Source organism: Mustela erminea, chromosome X (assembly GCF_009829155.1).
Source record: "Mustela erminea isolate mMusErm1 chromosome X, mMusErm1.Pri, whole genome shotgun sequence".
Taxonomy (NCBI): domain Eukaryota; kingdom Metazoa; phylum Chordata; class Mammalia; order Carnivora; family Mustelidae; genus Mustela; species Mustela erminea.
In genome coordinates this window covers 126,386,543-126,400,586 of record NC_045635.1, presented here as the reverse complement: position 1 = coordinate 126,400,586, position 14,044 = coordinate 126,386,543, and positions in this window count along the sequence as shown.

Below are 14,044 nucleotides of genomic sequence, written 5' to 3'. Positions count from 1 at the left end.
ACACAAACTTTCATTATCCAGAGAGCCTCCTAGGGACAGAGACACACAAAGGGTGGTGGAGTGGTGGTGAAATAGTAGACCAGATTCCCCATGTGAGGGGGAACACTTCACAGTTCCGTCCATCGATTCAACCATTTGTTCAATAATTGAGGGCCTACTATGGGCATGGTACTGTTTTGTTTTGGCTTTTGGTGGTATGGCCTAGTGGTTAAGGATACACAAGGGTTCAAATACCAGCTAGTCGTTTACTAGCTATGTGACCTTGGATAGGTTACTTAACTTCCCTGTACCTCCGTTTCTTTATCTGTGAAATGGGATCATAATGGTACCTTCCTTAAAGGCTCTTGTGAAAATTAAGTGATTTAATTGACACCAAGTGCTTTGAACAGTGATCTGCACAAAGCACAAAGTCTATGTTAACCTTGGCGATTGCTTCAGGCACTGCAAATATATACATCAGTGAAAAAAACTGACAGAAATTTTTGCCCCTATTGAGCTTAAATCCTAATGGAGAGAGATAGACAATGGACAGAAACAACAAAGGAACTCAATAACATTAGGAGGTAATAAATTATGCATGAAAAAAAAAGTAAGTCAGGGAAGCTGGGAGCAGGTAGGTGGGGCCTTGCAATTTTAGGTACTGTGGTCACTGCGGGCTTCGCAGAGAGACCTGTTTGTCAACTGCATCAACATGAACCTGCAGCTTGGGGTGGGGCCATCTCACTATCTAAATCTCACTAAGGCACCCAAGGTTGCTTGTGCTCAGGAATGTCTTTTGGGACCAAGAAAAGATCTTTCGAGAGAGTTCTCAGAGACCAGGTGCCTTGAGGGTGAGAAGCTGTTTGCTGTTGAGTTAGAGGAGGTGCGGAAGTCTGCAAGGTAAACAGTTGCGGCCAAGTTTGGCTGCTGCTGGGCCTCTGAGGAGCGCACTGGACCCTTGCAGCTGGCACAGAGGTGGCTGAGGGAGCCAGAGCCCTTCAGGTAGCTTAGCTAATGAAGACCTGCAGTGCAAAGCTTGGCTCAGCCTTTCCACTCCCTGGACCTACATCACTTTTTCCCTAAACTCAGCTTCCTCTTACCTGGAAGTTCTGGTGGAACAGACTGGGAGGGCCCTGAATTCTTAATGATGCATGAAGTACAGCAGGTTTTGCTGTGGGTGATTCAGAGAGAGTCCTTTCTGGTTTTCTTGGAGGCAATGACTCCAGGAAGAGCTATAAGCTCAAGGTGTCTTCCAAGGGCAAGGTTTCTTATGAGAGGCCTCTCAGTTGGCACCCCTGCAACTCTAGTCACACAGGTCATCCTCAGAAGCCACTTTGCCAACCCCAACTCCCCCTTTTCACTTTTGGACTCCACAACTCCCCTTCATTCTATCCCAGTGCTGCTTGCAGAGGCTCAAGCTGTTTCACTTTTGGGTTGTTTCCCTGCTGTTGGATTATAAATTTCTTAAGGTCATGAATGTTTTTGAGAAGGTGACAAATTCTAGAAGCCTCACACTGTAGCATGCATTCAACCATTTATTCGATAAATACTTATTGAGGACTTACCAAGTGCCATGCATTGTTCTCGATGCTGAGGAAACAACAGTGAAGTAAACAGACCAAAGATCTTTCCTCACAGAGCTCATATTCTACTGGGACAAACAAGCAAAGAACATAATACATACATAAGACAATGTCAGCACAGTGAACGCTGCTATTAAGAAGAAATAAAGCAGAGTAAGGGGACTAAGAATGATGGGGTCCTTTCCAGTCATCGGGGACAGAGAAGGCTTCTGAGGTGGTGACATTCAAGCTCAATCTGAATGAAGCTATGGGCCAAGCCATGTCCGAGGCAAAGGAACAGGGAGGGAACAGCAAGTACAAAGGCCCTGAGACCAAGAAAAAATGCTATTATAGTATTATCAACTAGCTACTACAGAAATTTAGGTCAAAAGAGAGAACATGTCTTTTTCAAAGCATATATCAAGGAAGGAATGAATGAGTGAGAGATCTTCATATCCATGGGTGACCACTATTAATATTTTTATGTATTTTCTTTCACATATATTAACATATGGACACATGTACATACACACTGTTTTTCTTTAATTGTTGCTCTGCAAACTTTTTTTTTTTTACTAACTGGATACAAGGACAATTTCCAATGTCCATAAACATTGATCTACATTGTCATTTTTTTTCAACTTAATGTTTGTACCAATTTGAAGTATCTTTTTATTTATTGAGGTATAATTTGCTTAGTAAAATTGATCCTTTTTAGGTAGACAGTTCTATGAATTTTTACAAACTTACTAAGTCGTGTAAGATTCACCATCAAGAGAGTGAATTTCCAGGGGTGCCTGGGTGGCTCAGTCATTAAGCCTCTGCCTTCGGCTCAGGTCCTGATCCCAGAGTCCTGGGATGGAGCCCCGCGTTGGGCTCCCTGCTCGGCAGGAAACCTGCTTCTCCCTCTCCCATTCCCCCTGCTTGTGTTCCCTCTTTTGCTGTGTCTCTCTCTGTCAAATGAATAAATAGAATCTTTAAAAGAGAGAGAGAGAGTGAATTTCCCTATTATCCCAAATAGTCCTTTTCTGCTCCTTTGTAGTCAAATTGCTTTCTCCCACCTGCAGATCAGATTCCTGGCAAGCAGTTGTCTGATTTCTGTCAAAATAGTTCTGATTTTTTCAGAACGTCATATAAATGGAATCACATAGTATGGAGACCTTTGTGTCTAGCCTAGTTCTCTTAGAATAATGCTTTCGGAGGTGCATCCACAATCCTGTTTATCAGTAATTTATTATTTTTATTGCTGAATAACACTCCATCATATGGATGTACTGCAATTTGTTTATCCATTCACTAGTGGAGGGATACTTGGGTTGCTTCCAGATTTTAGTGGTCACAAATAAAGCTATTATAAGCATTCATGTAAAGATTCTTTTCCAAATGATTATGTCTTTATTTCTCTTGGGTATATACTTAGAAGTGGGATTGCTAAATTGTATGGTAAAAGTGTGTTTAACTTTGTAGGAAACTGCCAAACTTTTGTCCAAAGTATCTGTACCATTTTGCTAGAAGTCTAGTTGCTCCACATGGTTATTACTTTGTAAATTTTTAGCCACTGTAATAAAAGTGGTTTTTTAAAAATTTGTTTTTCAAAAATTGTTTTAAATTTTATTATTTTTACTGAAGTATAATCAACATACAGTGTTATGTTTGTTTCACCTGATACAATATAATGATTCAATGTTTCTATGCATTACTCAGTGCCCCATGATAAGTCTATTCTTAATCCCCTTCCCCTATTTGACCCATTCTCGCCACCCACTTCCCTTCTGGCAATAGCAGTTTGTCTGTTGTTTTAATTCACTTTTTCTCTAATGATTAATGCTGTTGAGCTTCTTTCATGTGCTTATTTGCCATTCTTACTTCCTCTTCGGTGAAGTGTCAGTTCAAATCTTTGTCCATGTTGTAATTAGACTGTTTGCTTACTGCTGAGCTACATTAATTTCCTAGGGTTCCTGTAACAAATTAACACACATTTAACAACTCAAAACAACCAAAATAAATTCTCTAACAGTTCTGGAAGGCAGAAGTACAAACTGAGTCTTATGTGTGTCAAAGTGTCAGCAGAGTTGGTTCCTTCTGGGGGCTCCAGGAGAGAATCTGTTCTTGCCTCTTCCAGCTTCGAGTGGCTGCTGATCATTCCATGGCCTTGTTGCTCCAGTCTGTGCCTCTGCGGTCCCATTGCCTTCTCCTTTTCTGTAGTCAAATCTCCTCCTGCCTCCCTCTTATCAGGACATTTGTGATGACATTTAGGGTCCATCCAGATAGTCCAGGATAATCTCTCCATCTCGAGATTCTTAACTTCATCACATTAGCGAAGTCCCTTTTTGTCACATAAGGTAACATTCATAGGCTCCAGGGCTTAGGACGTGCATGACTTTGGGGAACCATACAAACTTAGAGACTCTTTCAGATTTTGATTCACTGTCTTTTATTAGATATGTGCTTCGCAAATATTTTTTCCCTGCCTGTGGCTCATCTCTACATTTTCTCAGCAGATCTCTTGAAGAACACAATTTTATAATTTTTGTTTTGATGAAGTCCAATTTATAAATGTCATCAAATTCTTTTCTATTATGGCTTATACTTTGTTTATCCTCTCAAAATAATCTTTGCATAAACCAAGGTCTTGAAGATTTTCTCTTATATTTACTTCCAGAAATTTTATAGTTTTAGGTTTTACATTTAAGCCATTGAACAATTTTCAGTTAGTTTTTTGTAAGTGGTGCAAGACACAAGTCCAAATTCATTACTTTGTATGTGAATGGTCAATTGTTCCAGGACCATTTGGTAAAAAAAAAACTATTCTTTCTCCTTTGAATTGCCTTTGTACCTTGTCAAAAACCAGTTATATTCAGTTGATCTACGTGCTGGGTCTTTCACCATACCACCTTGTCTTGATTACCATAGTTTTATAGTAAATCTTGGAATTTAACAGTATGAATACTCCAACTCTGTTCTTTTTTCAAAATCATACTTTTGCTATTTTTTTGCTACTACATAGAAACACAATTGACTTTTTGTATATTGGCCTTGTATTCTGTTCCAGTAGCTTTTCTGTAGATTTCTTGGGACTGTCTACATACACAATCATGTTGCCTGTGAATACAAACAGCTTTATTTTCTCCATTCCAATCTGAAGCCTCCTATATCTTGTCCTTGCCTTACTGCATCAACCAAAGCCTTGGAAATGATGTTGAGTACGAGTGATGACAGTGCACATTCTTATACTCCAAATCTTATTGGGGAAGAATTTGGTCTTTCACTGTTAATTATGATGTTAGGGATGTACTGTTTGGGTTTTGCTGTTGTTGTTGTTGTTGCTGCTGCTGTTGTAGATGTCCCTTTTCAAGAAGAGAAAATCCCCTTTTATTCCTAGGTTGCTGAGAGTTTTATTACAAATGGATGTGTCATCATGTGATTTTTGCTTCTTTAGACCGTTAGTGTGATGGATTACATTGATTTCTTTTTGAATGTTGAACCAACTTTGCATTGCCAGAGTAAACATCACTTGTTTTTTTATATATTATTTGATCCATATATTTTATGGATCAAATATATATTTGATATATATTTGATCCATATAATATATGGATCAAATAATATATTTTATATATTATTTTATATATTATATGATCTACTGTTGTTGAAGATTTTCACATTCTGTTCATAAGACATATTGGCTTTTAGTTTACTTTAGTTTTTTTCTTATACCGTGTTGTCTGGATTTGGTGTTGGAGTAATGCTGGCATCATATAATACTTGAAGAAGTATCCCCTTGTCTTCTCTTTTCTGGAATAGTTTTTGTAGAATTGGTATTACATATTCCTTAAATGTTTGGTAGAAGGTGAAAGTGAATTCATGTGCTTGAATTTGTGGAAAGATTTTAACTCAATTCCCTTCAATTCACTTAGTAGGTGTAGAGTTTCCTGATTGTATCTTTTCAACTTCTGTTTCATTGAAGTTGTGAAATTTATGGGCACGGAGTATGGTTTGTAGTCCCTTATTATCCTGTTAATGTTTATGGTATATTGTTATTGTTAATGGTTGTCTGATAGCACATTATGTAAAGAAACAATTTATTTAACCATTCTGTTGTTGTTGAACTTTTAGGTTACATTTCACCATTATAAATATGATCAGTATATATGTATATACATCTTTATAGAGATGTCTGATTTCTTTAGATAAATCCAGCAAGCAGACCTTATATTTGTCTGTATTGCCCCATAAAAATTACCCCTAAACTCAGTGGTTTAAAACAACAAACACTTATTTATGGATTTAAAAGATTTTATTTATTTATTTATTTGAGAGAGAGAGAGAGAGAGAGAGCGAGCGCGCACACAAGCAGGGGGACAGGCAAAGTGAGAGAGAGGGAGAAGCAGGCTTCCCACTGAACATGGAGCCTGACAGACCAGGGGCTTGATCTCAGGACCCCAGGATCATGACCTGAGCTGGAGGCAGATGCTTAACCAACTGAGCCACCCAGGAACCCAAACAACAAATATTTATGGTCTCATAGGTTGTGTAGGTCTGGAATCTAGGTGTGGCTTGACTAAGCCTTCTGGCTAAGGGTCTCTCACAGGGCTACAGTCGAGTGTTGGCTGGAGCTACAGTCATCTTAAGACTTGACTGTGGGAAGATCTGCTTCCCAGCTCACTTACATGATTGTAGGCAGGATTTCATTCCTTCTAGGCCATTGCACAGAGGGCCCCAGATCCTCACTGGCCAGCCATTGACCAGAGGCTGTCCTCGGTTTCTTCCCACATGAGCATCCCTGTGAGGCAGTTCACAACATAGCAGGTGACTTCCTTCCAAGAAACAAGGGATTGAGAGACCAGGAGACAGCCAGCAAGACAGAAGCCACAGGCTTTTTGTACCTACTCTTGGAAGTGCATCCCATAAAGCATGCCATATTCTATTTATTAGAAATGAGTCACTAAGTATGGCCCAGATTTAAGGAGAGGGGATTACAAAAGACCATAAATACAAGGAGGTAAGGTTGTTTAGGGAGCATTTTAAAGCTTTCAAGAGTATGTAGAATCTTTACATTGTTTCTTATAAAGAACTGTGATTATGGGTTCAATTCCAGCTCTTTCTTTCGTGTTCTTCAAATAACTAGTTTTTACAGATAATTTAAAAATAAAATAATGAGTCAATAGAAAATATTTATAATATATGTGTAAATAAAAAGAATAGTAATTCAAGGATGCCTGGGTGGCTTAGTCATTAAGTGTCTGCCTTTGGCTCAGGTCATGATCCCAGCGTCCTGGGTTCGAGTCCCACATTGGGCTCCCTGCTCAGTGGGGAGCCTGCTTCTCCCTCTCCCACTCCCCCTGCTTGTGTTCCCTCTCTTGCTGTCTCTCTGTCAAATAAATAAATAAATCTTAAAAAAATAGGATAGTAATTCATTGAACACCCATGTAACTACTACTCAGTTTATTTTTTAAAACATATATCTCTTTCCTTTCCATCTCAGGACTAACCAATATTCTATGTTTTGGTTTTTGTTTATTATCCCCTTGATTTTATTTAAATAAACACCTATAGTTATTTTAAAACAACATATTACTGAGTTTTGTTTGTTTTTAAACGTTGTACTGTACTGCATGTATTGTTGTGACTTTGCTTTTTTTGCAAGAGATGCTCCTGAGATTCATCTATTTTGTTGCATCTAACTGCATTTATTGTATCTACTATATAGGATCCCATTGTTATACAACTACTATAATTTATTAATGCTTCCTATTAGTAGTAAATATTTGCTATAACCAACATGTGTGTGTCTCCAGGTGCACATGTACACAGGCTTCTCTTGAAGAAAAACATTGCCATTCTGATGGGTATATATATATGATATAACATATTATAGACTGAATTGTGTATCCCCCACCCCATTCCTATGTTAATATCCTAATCCCCAGTACTCACAATGTGACTATTTGGAGATTGGGTCTTTAAAGAGGTAATTAAGGTAAAATGAGGTTATTAGGTGAGCCATAATCCAATATGACAGGTAACCGTATAAGTAGAGATTAGGACACAGATAACATTTAAAGACCACCATTGAGGACACAGTGAGAAAGTGGTCATCTGCAAGCCAAGGAGTGAGGCCTCAGGAGAAGCTGTTCCTGCCAGAACCTGAATGTTAAACAAATTTCTGTTGTTAAACTCACCAAGCCTGAGGTATTTTGTTATGGCAGCCCTAGGGAACCAGTAGAGTATGGGTCTTTTGCGGTCTTTGTAATTTGTGTGTTTATTGAGTTTGAACATCTTTTCATACATGTATGGACTATTTGGCTTCCTCCCTCCTTGAAATGCCTAGTAATGTCATTTGCCCATTTGTTGTTATTGTTGTTGGGTTATTTGTCTTTTCCCTGTTTTTTTATTGACCATCTTTCTTTATGTATTCCAGACTTGAACCATTTGTCAATGTATGTATTATAACCTATTCCTTCTCCAATGTGTGGCTTCTCTTTCTACTCTCTTGATTTTTTACCATCCTCACTGGTCTATGCTGGAATATCTTGTGTATTATTTTTATTTTAATAATATAGTGAATCCATGTGACCCCACACCAATCACAAACTAGAAAATGAGTGATAACTTACATTCACCAATGGCCTCATCACCTATTCCATCCCTCTGCCATTCATTTCCTCAACATAGCTAACACTACATGCCAGGGTTTGTTTGATGCCCTTTATAGGTATTTATTCTTTCAAACCTGACCATAACCCTGTGAATTAGCTACATTTTACACATGAGGCCACAGCAGCATAATGTTAAATTATTTGGCAAGGTCATGCCACATTTGATGACAACACCAGAATTTGAACCTAGGCTGTCTGTTCCTTAACCATTTTGCTATATTGCCCATTGTTAATCCCTATACAAAATGTGGTGTATCTCATTTAACTGCTTTTTAAAATTGGTGTTACCTATTAATGTTTGTCCATATAACCAACTCTTTAGTTTTGAAGTTTTATTAACTTTATTAGAAGGCAGCATACAGTATGTGGTTAGTTAGTTGAACAGAAGTTTCTTGTCACATATTTAAAATTATCAGTCAATTTCTTTATGGTTTTTACTTTTTTGTATCTTATTCAAGAATTCATTCCCTACTCCAAGGTTTTAAAGATCTGGTCTTGCATTACGTTCTAAAAATCTATAGCTTTGCCATTCAATTTTGTGATTTAAAAAATTTTTATTTTGAAGTAATTTTAGATTCATAACAATTGGAAAAAATATTACAGAGAGTTCCTGTACTCTCCATTTATTTTCCACAAATGATAATAGTTACCTAGACATAGTTAACAATTATCAAAGCAAGGAAATTGACGTTGTGTGTCATACATAGTATCACAGTGTGATACAATTAACGAAACCACAGATCTTATTTAGATTGTACCACTTTTTACGTACAAGCTTTTTAAATTTGGGGGTACAGTTCATGAAATTTTTAAAATTTTATTTATTTTTTTGAGAGAGAGAGAGCACAAGCGGGGTAAGGGGCAGAGGAAGAATCAGACTTCCTGCTGAGCAGGGAGCCTAATGCGGGACTCCATCCCAGGGCTCCAGGATTTTGACCTGAGCTGAAGGCAGACACTTAATGGACTAAGCCACCCAAGTGCCCACACTATGAAATTGTCACGGCCGGCACGACAAATCGACCAGGAACGTGAGGGTAAGAGGATGGTGAAAAGAACTTAAGAGACAAAGAGATGGGGACAGGAGAAGCACTGAGGAGGACATCCAACAGTGCTAAGTTTATTCAAAGCATTAAGGTCATATATATAGTGATATTACTATAGGAGAAGCAATACACCTGTGTCTAGTTAAACAACCATGAGTTCCTCATGATGCCAAATGACTGATGCCAGTACAAATACAGTACTGGCAACTTCTTTCAAGACACATTTCCAAAGGCAAAGGAAACAAAACCAAAAATGAACTTTTGGGATTTCATCAAGAAAAAAAGATTCTGAACAGCAAAGGAAATAGTCAACAAAACAAAGAGGCAACCCACAGAATGGGAGAAGATACTTACAAATGACACCACAGACAAAGGGCTGATTTCCAAAATCTTTAAAGAACTTCTCAAACTCAACACCTAAGACACAGACAATCAAGTCAAAAAATGGGCAGAAGACATGAACAGACACTTCTCCAATAAAAACATACAAATGACTAACAGACACACGAAAAAATGCTCAACATCACTCAGCATTAGAGAAATAAAAATCAAAGCCACATTGTGATACCACCTTGCACCAGTCAGAATGGCCAAAATCAACAAGACAATGAACAAGTGTTGGAGAGGATGTGTAGAAAGGTGAAACCTCTTACATTATTGATTGTGGGAGGCCACATTAAGGCTTGAGACGAGGACCAAACCAGGCCCTGACTTGTGACTCCTTTAAAGGCTGAATAGCCGAACAAAAGGCTTGGGTCGATAAAGTCGAGTAGCACTGAGAAAGGGTCTGTGCTATGTGTTGCGTGCTTGCCTACTTGACTTCCCACACATTTGCTAGTCAGATAGAAATGATTTGGTCGGGGTCAGAAATTCTTGTCTGGTCCTTGCTGTCCTTGCACGGGCTATAGACTACACCACTGTAAGACTGTGCTGTGCTTACACAAACTATGTCTTGAGTGGCCTTGAAGTCAGTACATCTGGCACTACAGGGTCTGCTATTGGTGTTTGCGAAATAGATAATGGGAAAGCTTGAAGGATTTTCTGTGCATGTTGCAAACTCTTAGTAATCAGCTAAAAATAGATACTTTCTTATGATTGTTTCTGTTAGCTATATAATGCCTCACAGCCTTGAATAAAATCGGCACTATTGGACATCCTCCTTGGTGCTCCTCCTGCCCCCATCTCTTTGTCTCTTCATTTCTTTTCACCATCCTCTTACCCTCTCGACCCTGGTCGGTTTGTCGCACCGGCCACGACAGTTGATGGGAATACAAGTTGGTGCAGCCACTTTGGAAAACAGTGTGGAGATTCCTCAAAAAATTACAAATAGAGGTACCCTATGACCCTGCAATTGCACTACTGGGTATTTACCCCAAAGGTACAGATGTAGTGGAAAGAAGGATCATATGCACCCCAATGTGCATAGCAGCAGTGTCCACAATATCCAAACTGTGGAAGGAGCTGAGCTGCCCTTCAACAGACAAATGGACAATGAAGATTTGGTTCATATATACAATGGAATATTACTCAGCCATCAGAAAGGATGAATACCCAACATTTGCATCAACATGGATGGGACTGGAGGAGATTATGCTGAGTGAAATAAGTCATGCAAAGAAAGTCAATTATCATATGGTTTCACTTACTTGTGGAGCATAAGGAATAACATGGAGGATATTAGGAGAAGGAAGGAAAAAGTGAATGGGGCATATCAGAGGGGGAGACGAACCATGAGAGACTGGACTCTGAGAAACAAACTGAGGGTTTTAGAGGGGAGGCGGTGGGGAATGGGTGATCCTGGTGGTGGGTATTAAGGAAAGCATGTATTGCATGGAGCACTGGGTGTTATATGCAGACAATGAATCTTGGAACACTACATCAAAGACTAATGACTTACTGTATGGTAATTAAAATAATAATAAAAACAACACTGATAAAAAACAAAAAAAAACAAACTTATGATTCATTTTGAGTTAATTTTTTAGTAAAGTGGGGCCTGGTGGTTAGGAAAGGGGTAACCCCTTATTCAGATAGGTCAGGATGGCCAATAGGGGTCCACCTCACAGCGTCTGCAACACCTGCTGGGGGAACAATCGTGCCCATTAGTGTTTCCAGGTTATGGACTATTCTAGCTCCTAGGTTATAAGGCAAAAAACAAACAAAACAAAACAAAACAAAAACAATAACATCCAGAAGATTTACTGCTAGGCCATCCATTCAGTCCTGAGGTCCCTAATCAGTCCTTCTCTTCCTTTTTTAGTCTTCTGATAACTATGTATTTTCATGGGTTTTCTATTACAATTAGTGAGAGGAACATGATGAAATGCATTTACTTCATCTGGTGTAGTTAGAGACCTACATTTAAGTCACATGAAATTTATTTTTGTGTATGATAAGAGGTAGGGATCCAATTTTATGTTTTCAATACACATGATCAGTTGTTTCATTACCATTTTACAAATAATTCTCTCCTTCACTTTCAATTATTTATAGAGACAGCTATGATATGATATGATACCTGGTAAGGTCAGGCTCCTCACCTTATTCTCCTTCTTTGGAAATGCTTCAATTTTTCTTGGCATTTGTTCTCTCATATAAAGTTTTGAATCCACTTGTCAGGTACCACTGGAAAAAAATAAAAGTGTTGTGATTTTTGTTAGAAAAGCATTGAGGGGTGCCCGGGTGGCTCGGTCAGTTAAGCATCTGACTCTTGATTTCAGCTCAGGTTTTGATCTCAGGGTCATGAGTTCAAGCCCCATGTTGAGCTCTGTGCCCAATTCAAAAGGGAAAAAAAAAAGGAAAGGCATTGGATTTGCAGATTAATTTGGAAATAAGTGGACATTTTTACACAGTTGAGTCTTCCAAACCATGAATACCATATATTTCTTAATTTAGGCCGACTTTAATATCCTTGCATATCTTTTGTTAAATTTATCCCCATTTACTTTATATTTTTGATGCTAGGAAACTCTGAAGAGCCCACTGGAAAATTGCTGGTACTAATGAAAGAGTTCAGTAAAGTGACTAGACACAGACAAAACATGCAAAAAGCCAAGGTGGCAATATTTACTTGAATACATAATAGAAAAATGCTCCCCACTCACAATTGTAATATAAAATGTATAAAATATCCAGGAATGAATCTAACCTGAGAGATATCATAGGCCACGGAATAATAGGCTTAACATAAATAATAATAATAATGGCCTTAACATAAAACATTATTGCTAGGCAACAAGAAAAATACTAGCCTCCCAGGAGGAAAATGGGTAAAAGACTTGAATAATCACACAAGAAGTTATGTAAATTAATAGTAAATATTTTTAAAAGCTAACCTCACTAGCAAAGAAAGAGATTAAAACAATTAGACATGTTCCACCCATAAGTCTGGGCAGTATTTCAAAGATTGTTTCTTTGTGGGGTGACAAGGGAACAGAAACATCTGCTTCCTATGGCTCTGGTGGGAATATAATAAATGCACATTTCTGTACATCAACTCTTTTAATTCTAGACATTTGTTTTAAGGAAGTCATCAGACTAGCATGTTTTACTTTCCTCACCTGCAAAATGGGGATAATAGTGCTTTCCTCATAGAATTGTTATGAACGAACATTAATGAGAAAATTCCCTTAGGGATGCTAACCTGTACAATTTTTTGAGGAAACTGGGAAAAGGTGTCCCTACTCTGTGGATAAACTGTGCCTTTCCCAGACAGATGTCCAGGACTTGGCAAGTAGACAGGGCCTTTGTGCAAAAGAAACCTCTAGATGGATGCAGTCACATGCCAGGGTACTTTGCCTTCAGAATGGAGAATTTGCTTTGATTTAAGGACCTATTTTGCCCCCTGGCTGGCACCTATGTTCAGTACACCTATATGGTGATCTTGGATTCATGTGGTTTTTAGCAAAGGGCCTAGCATTAAATGATAATTATATATCTTCTATTACTTTGTTCAAAGACACTCATAGACTTGTATTATAGTGGTGAAAAATTGAAACCCAAATGTCCAATAGGGGAATAATATTAATTTGGCACTTACATATGATGGAGCTGTTTTAATCCATTTTTTTAAAGATTTTATTTATTTATTTGAGTGAGAGAGAGCATGAGAGGGGAGAAGGTCAGAAGGAGAAGCAGACTCCCCATGGAGCTAGGAGCCCAATGTAGGACTTGATCCCAGGACTCCAGGATCATGACCTGAGCTGAAAGCAATTGCTTAATCAACTGAGCCACCCAGGCACCCCAATTCATGTTTTTGAAGACAATTGAAAAATGTCAGAAAATTCTCAGAAAATATTAAGTTAAAAAATCAAGATCCAAACTGGATAGTGTGGTCCCAATTTTATAAAAATTCTAGTATATTTACATAAATACACACCAAAACTTTTGCAATGGTTTATACTGGTTGGGAGGCTTAGGGCCAATTTTTATTTCATGTTTTACCCTTTCTAATGGTTTTACAACTTGTCTGGGATGTATATATTACTCTTACAAGCAGAAAAAAATCACTTAAGAGGTCTCTTCCCTCCCTGACCTGTCTTCCTGGTCTTGCGGCCCTGGTCCTGTAATTGCTGCCTGGGAGCAGGATGCAGTCTGGTTTGTCATCAAGCTCTGAGCCCTTCTGAACCTCACCAGGTTTAAGCAAGTTGCCTGTGAACTGCCTAGGCCACTCAAGAGAAGTACTGTGGTTTTTTCTGGAAGTCTCCTGCAGCAGGTGGCCAAGGGCAGGTTGCTCTGCAGGGCCACAAGAAGGGAGAAAAACGAAATCTTGACCCAAGTGTCTTATGAGGGAGCCAGACAT